Consider the following 19,062-nt stretch of genomic DNA (forward strand, 5'->3'; position numbering starts at 1 on the left):
AGCCAAACGCAGTTTCCTTTTGTATCCTCTGGAGGCATATAAATATCCAAAGATGGACATACATAGTTTAACGACAACCCACATTAGACATTTTAAAGTGAAGGTTTGCAGTACGGCCAACTGTGTCAGGGATGTTACCATTATGATTAAGTGGTAAGTGGAGGCAGAAAAAGTGAGGGACAGAGGCAGGTTGGAGGCGAGGCAAAAATGTTAGCTCGAAGGCAGATGAGAGCTAGCTTAAGAGGGTATCTCAGAGGTGAGGAGGTAGGCTTTTAATTTGGTTTTGAACAATTGGTGCTGACCTTTTCTCAGATGTCTGAGGGAAGAGAATAACATGGAAGTGGAGTAAGAAGAGAGAACAAGGAGAAGTGAGAGGGCGCACAGGGAGGGCAAGGTGCCACAAGGGTAGTTGAGGAGGCAGAGTGGAGATTATCAGCAGAATTAAGAATTTCCTGTGGTTAAACAGCTCTCAATCTAAGCAAGACACATTTTTCTAAAAACTACCTAGTGACTGACAGAGTTTGGTAAAACACTTTGAGTAATGCATATTCACATATGTGCATTTAGTGATATTCGCCTTGACAGCTTTTCCTTTCAGCAAGGTAAAATACATAAACAAAAAAATATTCAACTCTTTAAAATGCAAGATAAAGAAAAGAAATGAAAGGGTGCTGAGTGAAAAACAGAAAATCAAAATGCATGTTTACTCATGCACTGTCAGTCATAAGAAACCAATGCAAATATACTGCATTTATAATTAGGGGGTTGTACATGTCCTAATCTGAAGTTGTTTAAGTAAACATTTGGTGGAATACTTAGTAGAGAATGAGAAATAGGACCAAACTTCTCCTTTTTGAGAGTAACTAAAAGCAGCCGGGAATGGGGCGGTACTGATTTTATGAGGTGTTTGCAAGATGGAAGATAATTTTGCCCAGTTTCCTGTGCCAGGCGCCAGATTAAATGTGTGCAATTAACAAAGTAAAATTGGCTTCAATTCAATGGAAACGAACAGGATGGACAGCACAGGTGATTACATTAATTACATCCACTAGGATTGTATTGGCTAACGGGGCAACAGGGGTGTATCAGATCAGCCCGAAGTGGAGGTCTTAAGCCTTTATAAACCAGCTGAAAAATACTGCAAGGGAATCATTCACATGTACATATCATTCACACATCATTCACCCAGGTCCAGATGGGTGCATATCTGGGAGGACCCAACTGACCCTACAGGAGTTCACTGACTGGATTAGCTGCAAGTATTCAATTTAATGGATGGCCATGACTGTGGCTCTAATCTATGGGCCTAGAATTAACACTTTGCCAATTTTTTCCAAATTCTGATTTTTAGATGCTTCAATAAATTAGTGGCAACACTAAATTAAAGCACATTAAAAACAAGGAGCAAACATTACTGGGATGTCTTAACCCTGATACAGTAAACTGGTAATTGGGCTAAAGCTTGGCACTTTGTCAGTTTTCCAAGAGTAAACCCGTATTAACCCGAGGTCTTTCAGAAAAAAAGAGCTTCCAGCATTTGCTCAGTGCTGAATTATACGGGGTCCAAGTCGGCTAATTTGGGCATGTTCATGTGTCGGTGCCCTGTTTATGTGGTTCTCTCACCCGCGCCCTATATTTTTCTAGCATTTGGGACACTGTCATTTGTATTTGTACACACATAGTAGTATTGATAAGTACGTCATGCAGAGCGAATTCCCAGTGGGATTCGTTTGCGTAGGACTATTGGTATGCTCCACCTGGAGGAGGAGCAGGCGTATGTGTGAGGTACTTTAACCTCAGGACAGGCTGGGTCTCCCCTGCTGTTCAAAGCCGGTGGAAGATCCCCTGGGGGGCATAAAAGTAGGAGGAACGAGAGACCGGGGAGAGAAATGTAACTGGGAGAAACGCGGAGGACGGTGTCGCCATCATATGTGTTGGGACGTCCTCACAGGCCGTCTGTCTCCGGGCCGGCGCCTTGCTCTCCTCTCCCCAGAGTTGAAACTGTGAGCCAGGCCGTGAGCTGAGAGGCAGATTTGGCTGGTGTGTGGGCGCATGCAGCGGCGCTGCTGTGAGGGACAGAGTTCCTGTTCCATTTCACGGTAGTCCGATCTGAGCGCTGGGTTGGAGTGGGAAAGTGTGAAAGGGTGAGGGAATGGAGAAGTTATACTTTGAGCCTCCTTATATTTTGCCGAGTGGTTTGTTCAAACACAGGCCTGTACCGTGTTGGGCTAATCTAGTCAGAGTGGAGCACAGTAAACCAATGGTTTGCCTTGTCTCACGGAGAGGCTGCTGAGGGGATTGTGCCTCAGGCTAGCATCAGATGCTCTTCTAGGAGACCCGGAAGTGGGCCCTAGTATAGGTAGAGGATGTCAGCGATCCTCTTAGCAACAGTGTCCTTTCACCAGACGCAAGGGTGGCCCTGAGTTTTTCTGTGGGGTCCCTCCCATTGTGTGTTATTTTCTTCCTCTTTCCCCCATTCGGGGGAAGGCGTGACTGGGCAGTCCCCCTCCTTCTGAACCCCCTTTCCTGCCATTGTGCACAATCTCTCAGAGGAGCGTACAGTTTGCCTGTGCAGCCATAGTGACATGGCTGGTGGTAGTTTTATACTTATCCCTGGTGTTATATGGGGGCGAGACAGGCCTGGGACCATGTGTTTACCTGCCTCTTACGTCATAATAGAGGGGGAGTTTGGGGTGTTAATGGTACATTTTATTTTCTTCCACCATCCCTACCACTCCAGTTAAGGGGTAAAGGTGGAGTATTTGCCCAGCTTAGTCAGATGTGTTAACTGTTGGTCTGTGTCATATGTGTTGTTTGTTTGATGGTAGTCTGCAGCTAAAAGGGGGGTTAGGAATATTGAAAGGGCTTAAGTGAATACAAAGGCAATGAGAGCCCAGTACGCCTACTCAGTGTACCGAGGTGTTGCTATTTAATTATTTATTTATCTAATGTGAATAGGCTTGCGCCCAACCATGATGATGCTATTTAATTATTTATTTGTCAAATGTGAATGAACTTGCACCCAACACCCATCCACCCAGAGTACCAAGGTGATGCTATTTAATTAGTTATTTGTCAAATGTGAATAAACTTGTGCCCAACACCCATCCACCCAGAGTACCAAGGTGATGCTATTTAATTATGTATTTGTCAAGTGTAAATGAACTTGCGCCCTAACCACAGTGCCAAATTGATGCTGTTGATTATTTATTTATTTGGAAATATTGCCCTCCAAACACCCTTCTGCCCAGATGAGCGCATTGATGCTATGTTTATATTCCTTTTGAGGGCAATTAATCATTGGTTCACGTCAGGCATGAATTGAGAGTGCCCCTCACTAAGGGCACAATGTTGTAAATATGTAAATGTTGTAAGGACAACTCGTGTATTGTATGAAAGTTATATAAAGAGCTGATCAAGATTATCAACTGAATTAAGGCAGTGTCTGTTTATTTATCCGGGGACGCAAGTACCTCAGTCAGTCATTAGAGCTGACCGTGTCACTAGGGAGGGCCAATTATCCCTCAAATCAACCTGCATAGGAAATGGTGCTGCCATAGGCCCTCCTAAGAGAGTTCAGCAATCACCCCCATGGGTGTTCATTTGCACATGTGTGCTGTAAGGTGTATGTATCCCATATTCAGGTCTCCTACAGGTTGCTGTTGACCCTTTCCCACAGAATCAAAGGGACAAACACCTTACACAAGCAAAATAGCAACATGCATTTTTCTTTCCTATGGTTAAATTAGGAGACACCATGATGTACTTTTGTAGTTAAGCCTTCAGAATGTTCCTGTACTAAAAAAACAACGAGTTCATCCTGGTATTGAGTTACAGCACAGTGCATAAAGATATCCTGTGCTGATCCTTGGACTTTCTTGGCCAGGATACATGGATCCGTCAAAGCACAAAGGAAGAAAGATAGGAATCCTCGCAGGGGGGTTTAAAATGCTTTGCCTGCACATTGTCATCAATTCCGCTAGATTGCTTTTAGGTTGTTCATGATTAACTGACAAAAGAACCTGTGTTTTTTACAGAGTTTCTACACCTTTCCATCCGATGGATTATTCAGGGGTTAGTCCCCATCTATCCCCTGATGAGTCAATACACACAGCACCACGATTGTGAGTATGAAAGGTTTACTGTTCCGCAATGGCCATAGACACATTATTGAATGATTATAAGCACCTGTAACATTTTAGAAGGTAGGGCTCAGAGTATCTGCTGAACTACTTCATTGCTAAGATTTGAAACTGTATATTGTTTGACTATACTGTTTTAAAGCTCATATATTATCTCTACAAATTAATAAATATACATAAATGCTAAACAAGAGAGTTAGAGCTTTTTTAATGTGTTTCTATTTATTAATATACATACACTGCATTTCAAGTGCAAATACTTGTTGTTATAGTGATAGAAAATTCAGGGAAATGTTGATAACATAGAATGTTTATCATACACACAAGGGTAATAGACATTGGTTCCTAGAAACTCTAGACATATATGCACAGTAATGTCACTGTCCGATCATAGGCCTGTCAGGTTTTCAATGGTAGTGGTTTCTCTTGCACTAAGTGTATAGATATAACTCCCCCCCAGAGCCTTACATCGGGTATAGCACTATTCTCTGCTTCAAAACCTGCCAAAGCCCTGTGTGGCCATTCGGACCACCTTTCATGTGTAGGATAGGCTCCGGTATGCTGAAAATCAAGACACAAGTTTCAAATAGTATGTGAATGAGCAACTTCCTGCTAGCAGAAATTCATCTTGACAACAAGCAAATAATAAATTGATAGTAACCCACGTAGAAAGTCAAGATTAACCAGAGACTAGACGAGTTTAGAATCAACTGTGGGCAATTGCATGTATTCCCTTTGCTGGCTATTGGCTTACAACCAAGCATACATACAATTGTATAAAAAGCAGTATTTGCTAGGAACAGGCTTCCAAATAGAAGAAAGGTTCTATGATCAGCAGCCTTGTTATCTTCTTATCCTGCATCTTGGTGGTTCAGGAGTCTGAGTACTGCCCACTGAGCCTGGCCGGGGTGATGATGAAAGAGAGCTGAATGAGTCTATGGGGCAGTCATTCTAGTGAAGTTTCCACAGATAATAGATCCCTCCAGTTCTCTCTCCATGATTATACAGTATCACCTAATGCATACCACTGCCATCCCTTTGTGCCTCAGCATGGTGGGGGCTGCACGTTTAGTGTGGTAGACATGCTGGTAGCTGTGGTTTAGTTGTTACATGTTATCAGTTAAAGAAAGTGATCTAATCTTCTTCTGGAATGGCACAGAGTTCCGGTCAGGGTGGGCCACCCTAGAACTGCAGCCACCAGGTGACCACCGTACGAGCACCTCAGATTGTCTCAGTCTGACCCTTGCAGCCCTCCACAGTACCACTTGGATACACTCCATCCAATGTAACATGGCAAATGCATGCAACACAACAGATGCAGAATCACCTTGCTCACTTAATTAGACTGTGCTCACCATCACACCATGAGTCTTTGGCTTCTGACTGCTGTGCATTGCCAGGGACCATCACTGTTGCAGAACATTGCATGTGAGCATCGAAAGTCGGTGGTAGAGGGTTTGCAGTTGCCTCAACAGTAAATACACATCCAAACACATTACATTGGATGTCGATGGAACAAGGGCACCTTCTGCCTCCTGATTTGTGCCACCTTAGCCAACACATATTTGTCATACTGTTTGCACCTACCATTGACTCAGCTGTTACCTCCCACCACACAATGCTTTCACAATATTGGATCTCATTACGAGTCTTCCGGTCTGGAAATAAGAGTGCTGGTAGCAACGTACCGGCACCCTTTCTGGACAGGCAGACTACAACTCTGCTTTCCTGGGCCGGTGCACCCGGCACGTCTGACCTGTTGTGCGCAATGGCCCCGGAAAGCAGAGTTGTCACAGAAGCACTGGCACGATTAGCAATGGTGCCTGTGCTTCCATGAATCGGGAATGGGGAAATCCCAAACTTGTAAAGAACCGTTGGCACCAGGATATCAGGTGGCAGATTTGTTGTTAAGGGGATGAGGGCAACCTGCCAGTAGCACCGCGGGTTACCGCTGTCCTCGTAATGAGGCCCAGTGTGTAACTTTGTCAGAGAGTTGTAAAACCTGTTTCTGAATATTGCTGTGGTATGTTCAATGTTCCTTTATGAAAGCATGTTTGAAATGTTCTTAGGCCCAAGTCTGGTCTTTTATCTTAGATTGCAATCCTATTCAGTCTACTTATCCTGCTGCCTGTTTCATCTCTGATTCTGCTTTCATTTTGTCTCCCCTCTTGCAGCCAATCATTGCCTCAAGTATGATGTTGATCCTTGCCCTTATCTCTTTTCATGTTCAGTAAGACAGTATACTGTATAGAGAAAACAAACAAATCAATATTGAAAATGACTCTCTTAGCCATCTAAGCTCTAAGATCATGCGAATACAGGAGAGTGTCTTGTTCTGCCAACATATTGTGACTAATATTCTTAGGATCTCAGCAATTCCAGATGGGTAGTTCCACAACTATGCTTTATACATTGTCTCACTCAACCAATAGGGCTTGGGAAATAACTACTAAAAAGTCTGAGTAAATGAACAAGGATTTGTCATTGATAATATGTAAACAGGATAGGAACTTTTCCGAGCAGCACTGGTTTGCATTAGGAATGTTTGGTATTATTTTCAGATAATTCATATTTATTAAATTAACCCTCATCTTTCTATCATAGGGAAACACGTGGGGGTGATTTCTCACTTGTACTTCAATGCACAGTTGTTGTTTACCAGTTCTGGTATATAAAAAAAAAAACAGGGCAACAATGCATGATATGATCACATTGTTGTGCTGAGTCCATGTCCAGAAAGTCTGCGGTGTAACACAAAAGGTGGTTGAGAGTTAAGGCAACAATTCAAACATGCAGCACAAAGTTAAACAAGCACTGGCAAAGTCAACAGACCTAGCTTAATACATGCAGAAGGCTAGATTTGTTCCTGAAGCCTCATCTGACAAAAAAGGTCTCGCCACAATATTGCCCCTCCCACCTAATCCCCCTTCCCAGTTTTTTACTACCTATTCCCCACAACCCACTACCCCTTATATCTCTTTACCTGACCATCCCACACCCTCCAATTTATGTGATGAGTTTTTTGGGCCAAAAATCGGCAACAAAAAATCCCTGGTGATGAATAAATGATGAATAAACGTTGTAATTTATACAGCCTGCCATTGGTTTCTTTTGACTATTTCCACGGAAGAGAGTGTACTGCACTGCTTCTTTCTAATGTTTACCAGACTGCAAAGCTGCCTCTTTGAACTGCAGCCTTATCAGTGTTTTAATTTCACTGCCCAGCTTCTTCCATGTTCAATGCAGATATTAACCTGATCGCATTCGCTTACATCCTATTATTTGGATTACACAATGCAGATTTCTTCCTGACGAGAATATAGTCCCTTCTGTTCGAATATAACCCTGATATTTTGCGAAACTCTAGAGCTTTAAAATGTAATGAAACTATGTGTAAAGGTGTGCCTGCTCTAATACCTCATTATGCATGCCAGGGACCTGACTTGTTTTTTCAGGTGTGGTGGAAGCATGGGGCAGGATTATCATGGCGGCCTCCCTTGCCAGCTTTGCCTTCATGCTAGCAGACATCGTTTGGATTCCTCTGGAATGTGCCTGCTTTAGCACATTCATTCTGTATGAATCATTGTCAATGCTTCCTGTAAGTGGTTAAACTGCACATAGAGTAACAACGTGCATGGAAGACAGAACATAGGCGGTGAAGTGAGCACCACAATATAATAAGACGAAAAGGGAAATTAACGTTTTGTTTTCAGTTAAACAGACGATCGTGAATTGAAAATGAAAGTGGATTAAACGCTTACATCATAGAGTTTTATGCCATTCAGCAATCACAGTTTGATTCTTCATGGAATAACTGAACATCTTGGTGACGTCAACAGCAGCAGTTTAATTGTCAAACTTAATTGTGTTCCTCCTAGCATGGTCAGAAAGATTAAAGGATGCTTTTTCCTGTCTTTTCTGACCATTTGAATCATGTTGTGCATTTAAGGTCGCTTTCTGACCATTTGAATCATGTTGTGCATTTAAGGTCGCTTTCTGACCATTTACATTGTGTTGTGCATTTAAGGTCGCTTTCTGACCATTCACATTGTGTTGTGCCTTCTGACCATTTGAATCATGTTGTGCATTTAAGGTCGCTTTCTGACCATTTGAATCATGTTGTGCATTTAAGGTCGCTTTCTGACCATTTGAATCATGTTGTGCATTTAAGATCGCTTTCTGACCATTTACATTGTGTTGTGCCTTAAGGTCGCTTTCTGACCATTTGAATCATGTTGTGCATTTAAGGTCGCTTTCTGACCATTTACATTGTGTTGTGCCTTAAGGTCGCTTTCTGACCATTTGAATCATGTTGTGCATTTAAGGTCGCTATCTGACCATTTACATTGTGCTCTGCCTAAGGTCCCTCTCACATACTCCTGCCACTCACCATTATGCCTCCCCTGCCTAGCAACTACCTTGCCAGCCTCATATTCCTCTTAATTACCTTTACACTATCCAACATGCCACCCCAACCCCCCACCACCATGTACACGACCTCAAGCAAGTTAATGCCCACAACAACCGAGATTCCTCTAGCAACTATGATCAATCTCCCGTGCCCCACTGTAGTCAGAAACATAAAACTGAGAGCTAGACTAGCCAAAATACACGAGCCTCTTGCCCGCTCCATGCCTACTAATAAAAGATCTAAATCCACCCTCACTAGCCTCGACAACTATAGACTCAAAGGATCTTTGAGCTATCCCACTAAAGACCTTAACTCGCCCATCATCCAGAAAAACAACAAACCCCCTCAGAAACTATCAGCCCCTACTGCACCTATAGTAAGCCCCCAAATTAAGGGAGCTCTAATTAACGCCAGATCACTAGTAGCCCACGCTACTGAAATCGCAGACCTACTGATCAATGAAGATCTGGACCTCCTCGCCATCACAGAGACTTGGCTCCACCCTGCAGCAGGACCTATGTTGATGCTAGCTATCCCAGAGAATTACACCATCTTGAGACAAGACCGACCTAATTCCAGAGGAGGCGGTGTTGCCATCATTCACAAATGCAGCCTTCCAATAAGATTAGCCACCCCCACCAATGCCCCATCCTGCGAACTACTCTCAGCCAAAATCCCCATCACAAACACTCAAACCCTCAATGTCCATTTGATCTATCGCCCCCCAGGTCCTCTAGGCACCTTCGATGAGGATCTTAACACTATCCTATCCACCAACTTAAAAAACACCACTCAAATGCTCACCCTCGGCGACTTCAACATGGGCTTTAATGACCCCGAAGACCAAGCCGCCATCACCACATTGAACACCCTCACCGAACTAGGATTTACCCAAAGAAGCCTAAAACCAACCCATGACAAAGGCAGAATATTAGATTGGATAGCTGACTATAATTGCCTAGCCAGCGTTACTGACATCTCACCTTGAGCCTGGACTGACCACCACCTGGTTTCATTTGTATTGTCAACTACTAGACCTCCACCCATACTACCGTGTAGGGCACCCCCTACTCTTACCAGAAACAAAAAGAGTATCACAGTGGAGAGACTCATCCCCAACCTACTCCCTACACTGAACTCACTGCATGACAACTTGGACCCTGAAACTTTGGTCGAGGAATATAACAAAATCATGTCTTCCTCCCTGGACTTAATTGCCCCTCTCAAACTCAGGCCAAGCAAGTCCAAAAGCCACCTTAACAATTGGTACACACCTCTCCTTAAAAACTTAAGACAACAAAAAAGACACTGTGAATCTATCTGGAAAAAAAACCCATCAGTAGCCAACAAACTTAAATTCACCAAACTAGCAGCCCTGTACAAAAAAGAAATCTTCCTTGCTAAACGTACCTCCTTTGACTCTCGCATCTCCCAAGCCAGCTCAAATACAAAGGAACTATTCTCGATTCTAAAAGAAGTAGAAACCCCCATAGCACCCATTGACACTTGTATAAAAGACAAGAACTGGTGTACCGACATCCAACTTGCCCTAGCTAACAAAATCGCCACGCTACAAAAGAAAATATCATGTAAAAAAGCCTCCTTGAATAATCCCGTCCTGCCTAAGCTTGAGAAACGGTCCACAACTGAACATTTACAATTCAACTTCACTAAAGTGACCATTCTTGAAGTGGAAAAAATCATCTTGTCATTAAAGCCATCTAATTGCCAAGGAGACCTGTGCCCAGCACAGCTCATAAAAGATGCTGCCCGTGACCTCTCCCCTTTTATCACTAAATTAATCAATGCTTCCTTCTCCACCGGTTCCATCCCAACTAATTTAAAACAATCCTGGGTATTACCCCCACTAAAAAAAAACACCCTCGACCCAGCAATACCAACTAACTATAGGCCTATAACAACGGTACCATTCCTTCTGAAAATTTTGGATAAGGTTGCCTATGTACAAATACAGAAGCACCTGGAGGATCACCACTTGCTAGGAGCCAGACAATCAGGCTTCCGACCCCAACACGGGACCGAAACAGCTCTCATCGACCTTAAAACACAGATTGATCTGCTCAAAGACAATGGTCAAGCAGCTCTACTCCTCCTCCTTGACCTATCCGCTGCATTCGATCTGGTCGACCACGCTGTCCTCTGTACCCACCTCCACTCGGCTGCCCATTTTTCCCCCGAGGCTATTACTTGGATCAGATCCTTCCTTGATGGGAGAACTATGAGGGTCTTCTCGCCGACAGACGCGGCAGACCCTATACCCATCACCTGCGGTGTGCCTCAGGGTTCCTGTGTCTCCCCGACACTGTACAACATATTTACCAAGCCCCTTTTCGATGATCTGGATCATCTCGGTATCACCTACACTAACTATGCAGATGATACCCAGATCCTCCTTCCGCTTTCTGGAGATTATGCAAAGGATTTGGCCTTGGTGAATAGGGTCTACATCATCATCCAGGCATGGATGGCCACTCACGGTCTATGCCTGAATGATGATAAAACGGAACTCATCACACTGGGTACTAAAGCTAGCCTAAAGAACCTGAGCCCGGCATACTCATCATTTATAATTGATGGTAATACCATTAGGGTTGGACATGAAGTCAAAACACTGGGTTTTTACTTGGACTCTAACTTCAATCTTAGCAGGCAAGTGAACTCACTAGCCTCCTCTACGTCTTATACTTGTAAACTGATCCGGACAGCTAAACCTTTTTTATCCGAGGCCAGTTGTCTGACACTGGCCAGAGCCCTTATACTCTCCCGCTTGGACTACTGCAACGCCCTCTATCTTGGCTCATCCAAAGCAGTCACTGGCAAGCTACAAACTCTCCAGAACAACGCACTTAGAGCGGCCCTGGGCATCTCAAGAAGAGACCACATTACAACATATAGCAAACAACAAAACTGGATCCCCATCACAGATAAAATCTCCTTAAAAACTGCCTCACTCACCCATAAGGCCATTAACAATGCAGCCCCTACCTATCTGATCAACAGATTTCACAGACTAACATCCACGAGACCGACGAGGATAGCCTACAGAGACTGCTTATCCGTCCCTTCTTACAAACGTGCAACTATAGGTGGGAATAGCTTCCCAGTGAAAGCAGCCAAGCTATGGAACTCCCTACCACCCACTCTTAGAATGGACCTACCCTACCAAAACTTTCGCTTAAAGCTGAAATCTTGGCTGAAGACAGCTATCATCTAGGACCCCTGGCCCACATTCTGGATACACAACTGCTAACTGTACTTATGTTTATATTTCCGTTGATTGTTATTGTTATTATTACTGTGTTCATACCTGTACATATATTACTGTCTGTAACTAAGTCTTGCAAATTCTTGTATCTGCTGCGCCATGTTACCCTTGGGCTTTTCGGCGCATTATAAATAATAAACTAACTAACTAAACTAACTAAACCTGATACACCAGGACACGCCGATTCTGATACCTTCAGCTTTAAACAAATACACAATTTTCTATCGCACCATCGCAGTAAGAAGAGGCACGCATATTTATCACATTGCATATATTCATCCAATAATTTAAATTCTCCAAACGTGATAAATTCCAGTTTGTGTTATTTTTCATTTATTTATCTAATACTAAATTAGTGATGCCTGAATCATGTCACCTGCACATAGATATTTTCAGCAGGTACATTAAGGGCCTGATTCATGGAAAAAGGCACAGAAATCCTGCAACGCCAACGCACCGAGAACGTCACTGCGCAAGCCTGCGCGCAGATGGTTTGTTTTGTGCTCCGCATATTCATGGAATTGTTCATGCAAAGTAACCGTATACGCAAGTCGCGGCCCAGAAAGCCCCGGAACACGCTCCCACGCAAATCAAAAACAGTCAGAAACTGCCACCTTAGCGTGCTCCCTGGGCGCGAATACATGGACCCTCAAAATAGTGCGTGGGGTCCCCCGCAAGCAGGCCTGTATCTCCAGGACCCTGCGCAGGGTCCCTCATAACTATTACCGGCATCCCAACAACAGGCGTTTAATATATCGGGTAAAACTCAGAAATTCTGTAAACGAACCCCTGTAAACCGTTCCTGCATCTGCTACATTGCGTTTGAACACACCTAAGTTAGAATGGAAACCAGGCACCGTGCACGCACCCCTAAATCCAACACCCGATCTTACCTCTGCGCAGTGATTACTATGTGCAAGGGGTCTGTATGCCTGCCTTCGGGTGGCGGATAGTATACAGGCTTTGCATGGCCATTTCTCTGCAGGGAGGTAGCGCGGTCAGATGCCTGAATACGTATTGTTACGCACAATAGTGCGATGGACTGCCTGTGGGCCGTCCCTCGTAGTGGCTCCTTATTCTCATGTTCTTCCCCATTTTTGGTGTTCCGTCCCCTTCACTGCCCTCTGCGCAAGGCACGCCCTCTCTCTATATGGTGTCTCGCTCAAGGCACTCGGCCACTCACAGGGGCGTGCCTGTGCATTCGATTCCATCTATCGACAAACGGGATTACTCATTCAGTTTTGCGTGCAAGTTCCCTATTTTCCGCGCAAATAATTCCATGAATCGGGCCCTAAGTATTTGACGTGTTTCCTTTGTAGGAGCTATTGCTCTGCTTTTGCACCCGGACCTGTGTGACAGGCACTCAACATTTTGCGCTGGCTCACAGTTATTGGAACGTGTAAGGGGCACCTTACACATCAATGCCTTTTACAGCCACAGTATGTCACTGATCTATGTCACAGGACTAAATGGCAAAGGTAGATTTGTGTGTCTGCCCATGACATTCCTACCTATCGGAGTCAGTGGGAGAATTTTCCAGACTTGTTTGAGTTTGAGAAACACTGTCGGCCTTGCCCCAAATGTGGCTGATGCTGCTCAAGCATATCCAACTTTTAAAACAAATTACCAGTAATAGCATTATCACTCATCCTACTATCCTAACAATTCTTGATATATCAATTACCTGATGGTGAAAGTGCCTTCCAAACTAAACATCAATGAAATGCGTGTTCAATGTAGTTATCTGCAATAGGAGCAATAAACATGTCGTGCTCCAAAATTTACGGATATATTTCTCACATTAACTTTTGTCCACACTCTCTAGCGAGCACAATATGTTTCAAAAGTGTGCTCTCTCTCTCTCTCTCGCTCTCCCTTTCTCTCCCTCGCCACACTGCACCCCACGGTCCCTTTCAAGTTATGTTTTGAGCTACGTGGTTTAGAAATCGCACCTCCGAAATTCCCATGAAGATATGGAGAGATGTGAGAGCTGTTTATCACCTTGCACGAATTTCACTAAGGTAGATGCAGGCAATCAGGTGCTCCAGCGAGGGAAGTGCAACACTAGGATTCCGATGTAAAATATGCGAAGAACGACCCCCACCCCCACGCCCCCCAATCCTGAGATGCTCTCCACCCATGCAGATACATAGGGCTTAATTTATAAAACCACTTTTGAAGGGAAAAATCCCATTGAAAAAGGCTCTGTAAATCAGGCCCATAGTCCTTAGGCGAGTCTGGGGGGCTCTTAATAACAGACCGCCTACACTGCTGCAGGGGTTTCCGATAAATCCCAGGGGCAGTCTTATTGGTTCACAATTCCACAAGGATTGCCTGGGCTTCCTGAGGGATGCTCACTTTAGATTGATGGTCTAGTCCTGAGCCCTGTGGTTCTATGTTTGTTCACCCCCAGTTATTTTTTTGGGAAACTGTTTTAAACCCCCAAGCACACTCCCCTGTTATGTACTCCCTACACCTTATATCCTCTAACCCAACCCCTATATTTTTGTATTCGTTTTTTCATTGAAAGATGTTCGGCAAAAAACTAATCGAAAAATATACTGGCTATGTAACAAAGCCATACCATTCCTGTATATGGGCTCCTTTAACATGATCTCTTTTAAGTACAGGTCCCTTTTACTCCCAAAACAGCAATCACATATCTGTGCGGACACCTGGGAGTGTCTCAAACTTTGCTAGCATGTTCAAGGATTGGAGCAAAATCACAGGGGAGAGCTGCACCACTCACCTGATTTGGGATTATGCCTCTAGACGTTTGAAACGAAGGGCATACAAAAAAGTAATTGGAAAATTACAGTACATTTTGGGAATTAAATAGTTCTATTTTCAAATTCAATCAAAGGAAATGCTGGGACCGACGTGTCTGTGTGGGACCTCCTGCCTGTATTTTACAATAAGTGTGCTTGTGTTCCTTGAGAACATGCGCAATGCATGTCGAGAATGAAACCAATTCAGAAACCTATGAGCATGATGGTGTGCCCACATTACTTCACCGGATGCCAGAGGCAGAGGTCATTCATTTACTCATGAAACACATCATCTTGTCAGTGAAGACAAAGGCAAGCATCTTGATTGGCCCGTCCTCGGGCGATGGGCTATAACAAAAAAAGGCTTTCAAAATAACATCCTTAATTAAAGCCAAACATGCTCTCTGGCGTTGGTGAAACAGTGCTGTGAATGAAGATCTCCACAGAGTTCAAACACGGGCCTGATGAAGAATTGGACCAGTCATATCAATCTTAATAATTTATTTCAATGAGTGCAGTCATTTTCACTGTTTTAGGCTGAAGCATACACGTTTGCAAACAATAAATACGCAAAGGAAAAGTCAATATAAATCTACATTTTCCAACATCTAGGACACAAATAGGAAATGTTCCTGTCATTTTAGAATCTCTAGTAAATGAATGCTGCGTGAATATTCGGTCAGCTTAGGAGCATCACTTCATAAAATGTTCTGTGACGGTTTTTGGCCAAGATGGGCCTGTCGGCTGATAGAGGATACGAATCGCTGACATCCATATCTAAAGACACGTGACCACTGGGCCTACTGACACGCCAGCAGCTATTATGCAGCTTGGTCACCTTTCAGGAAAAGGTACATACAGCACAGACATGTACTCTGAAACACCTCACTGGTCTTTGGTATGTAAAATAATATTAAACAGTTGTAGATTTGCATGGCTGACCTTGGCAGTGTCAAAGCTATTAATCAGAGGATGGGTAATGGGAATCCAAATGACTTCTAAGCTCCAAACTGTTCTTAGCAGACTGAGTTTATTTTGAACATGCAGCAGCACAGAACACATGCATTTGCATTTTGTTTATTCTGTCATATCTGGTGGCATTGTTGTAGAAGCCTCCATATTGAATGTTAAACATATAAAGAGAATGCAGCTTATCTAATAATGCCATTGTTGTAATTCGTACAGAACTTAGGTTATGGGCAATTTGGCTTTCATCTTTGTCAAGTGCAACCACGTGCCTGTCTGTGATTGGAGCTCAGCTGGGGTTAGGATGAGTCACTGTACAGTGTCACCGCCCATGACGTTTTGTTTTCTTCTCTCAGACAATAATCTTATTCATGGTGTGAATAAATGACTTCTAAGAGATTAACTAGCCTGTGCCTAGCCTTAGATGCTTTTTTCCCTAGTGATTCACTTTTAAACCTCATTTACATGTGAGGATAAAAGCTTCAGAGAATGGGTTCTGCCGCCTAGAAACACCTGTGTACAGGTGCGTTATAAATGCCATATCATATCATATCAATCACAAACCAGTGGGGCCTGGTTGGACGGCAGGTGAAGGCATTTGCAGTCACAGTACCTTTATTCTTGAGGGGGCAAGATATCTGTTGCTTCAACTCCTATTGTGAAATGGTGTAGGTTGTACTGATGCCTGAACATAGGCTGATAACTAAACTGTGGTGTAGCTTTAAGGGAAGCTATCAATGAGCACAACGGTAAGGTGAAAGGGCGCAGGGATGTGGTAGTGAAGGGTTAATTGGGGCTCTCCTGTCTAAAACGGTCACCTCTCCACATGAATTCTTAATAACTATAAAGCTTTTAAAATAATTTGCATTCACACCTAGGGAATGGTGCTCAGCCAATTAGGTGGCTAGCAACGTGTGTGACAACGGCCAGTGTCCCTCCTGCATTCCAATATCCATCCGAGCCCCTTCCCCAGGTGCTGCCATGTTTCTGTTGGCACTGGCCACCAACCCTTCACTGTTACCTCCAGCCCACCCACAACCTATTCCGCCAGGATCCCAAGACATCCTGCGCCTCTTCCCCGCCCACTTATCTTATAGCCCATAGCATTCTGCTCCAGTTGCTGCACTCCTTCCCCGACCACCAAAGATGTAGGGGGTAATTCATGGAATAAAAGTGCATCAAAATTTGTGGCGCAAGCTGGCGCAAGCGTGAAAGGGCCTGCGCATGTTTTTCCCGGGATGTGCTCAAAATCGCACATGGCGCACACGTCACTGCGACATCCCGAACGCCGTGCCCGAAGCACACAGCGAAAGCGCACAATGTGTAGCGCACACACCAAAAAGGGGGCGGAACACTCGGAATGGGGAACAATGCGTGAAAATTGAGGGCGTAACTGGTGAAGTACCGCTGGGAAGCACATGCAACGTCCACACGCTAGTGAAAAACACGTATTCATGGAATGGAATAGGGAAAATCTGCGCAAGTCAAAACACATGCACAAATAAGTCCGCCACACAAAAGCAGGCAGAAGCGCCCCCACGTAGTATAAAACTGCGTGCAAATAAGAAATACGTATTTACAGCTACGATGAATGTCCCATTTCTTGCAGCACTGATCGTGGGTCACCGCAGGAGGAGGAGAATAGCCAGGCCCTTCATTCTTTTGACCAGGACCAGCCTTTTGGGATGCCTGATGACCAGGTCTATGGCAGGTATAGGTATCCACCTCATATCATCCTAGACCTGGACACGGAGTGGGAGAATGAAGTCACATCACCCACCCTGTGCTCCCAAGCATTGAGCCCCTTGGAGAAGGTGGTCAATGTACTGAATTTTTTGGACACTGACTCATTACAGCGGACAACTGCCATAGTGGGGGGCGTCTCACAGCCCACACAGTCACGTTGCCTACACCAGGTGTTGGCAATCATCACTGCGTGCCCCTCAGTCTGCAGGCACATATATATGCCCAGAACACCCGCAGAAAGGAAGGCCATGGTCCTGGTCCTCTACAGGGTGGCACACTTCCCCAAAGTGCTTGGTGGCATAGATTGCACCCATGTGGCCCTACGTCCACCTAGGCCCACTGAAAACATCTACCACAACCGCAAGCACTGGCATTCCATGAATGTGCAGGTTGTATGTGATGCCAAGGGAATCATCACCTCTCTTCATGCAAACTATCCAGGTCCACCCATGACAGTTTCATATACAGAATGTCCACCCTGATCCAGGCCCTGGAAGCTGGGAAGCATGGCGACACATGGCTCATAGGTTAGTACAAATGCCTGTGCACATGCATGCATGTCACACACAGACAAATACACAAACTCAACTAATGACAACCATCATGACCTCCCCAAGGGACAGTGCCTACCCTCTCAGCACCCATATGATGACGCCAATCCGGAACCCCCTCCACACCCTCCCAGGTAAGATACAATGCAGCCGATATTGCAACCACGGCCATGGTGGAGCGCACATTCAGAGTGCTCAAGTCACGCCTACGCTCCCTTGATCGCTCTGGCGGCCAACTACTATATGCACCCCCAATAGTGTGCAGGATCATTGTGGCAGCATGTGCCCTGCACAACGTCACAGCACGGCGGGGTATACCGGTGGACATGGTGGTTCCCCCACATCCCCAACCAAATGCACAGGCACTGCTAATGGGAGGGGAAAGGGTACGTGGCGAGGCAGCCCGGACCCAGCTTGTGGCTACATTTTACACCTAGAATTCCACCCCTGCGGAGTGCACACAGGCCTGGCACATACAAGGTGACAATCGATGATGACTAAGAGACAGTCAACTGTCACAACCTTAACACCCTGAGAATGACTGCACGGAAATGCTACATTGTGTGCATCCCTAGCTACTTAAACATAACCAAAAGGAACACAGGCAAGGTGAATATCCCACCACCCCCTGCAAAGCAGGCCATATAAATCACTGGTATGTCACCCAAACCCTCCCAACTCCCATGACCCCTGTCCTCCATGCCATGCCATGGCATGCAACAGCTGAACAGCCAACCCAATGCACAACACATGACACAATCGTCATTAAGTGCAGCGTGAGAAATGTAGACCAGCATGAGAAATTCACACCTGACATGGGACCTGATGAACTCACTTGGCAAAACTCTACCACACATACAAAGGGGGTCATTATGAGTATGGCGGTATGCCATAGATGATGCCGGTATGTCACTGGCACCGTCCATACCGTACTGCCATATTACGAGTAACCCTGGTGGGTGGCGGGCTGTGCAGTGGTCATCACAGCTGCACCTGCAGCTACCACTATCGGTGGGCCCGTGTCAGCACATGTTACGTACTGTCGGGTTGCAAGGGTGCCAGGGTCTGATGCAATAGTAGCATCACCTGGAGCCGCAGGGGGTGGTGGGATGGTTGCACCAGCATGTGGCTGGACATCCTGCCCCTGTGGTGCACCCCTGCCTCTTCGCGCTCTACAGCCACCCTGGCCACC

The sequence above is a fragment of the Ambystoma mexicanum genome, chromosome 1q (genome assembly GCF_040938575.1).
Source record: "Ambystoma mexicanum isolate Mex_15411 chromosome 1q, UKY_AmexF1_1, whole genome shotgun sequence".
Lineage (NCBI taxonomy): Eukaryota > Metazoa > Chordata > Amphibia > Caudata > Ambystomatidae > Ambystoma > Ambystoma mexicanum.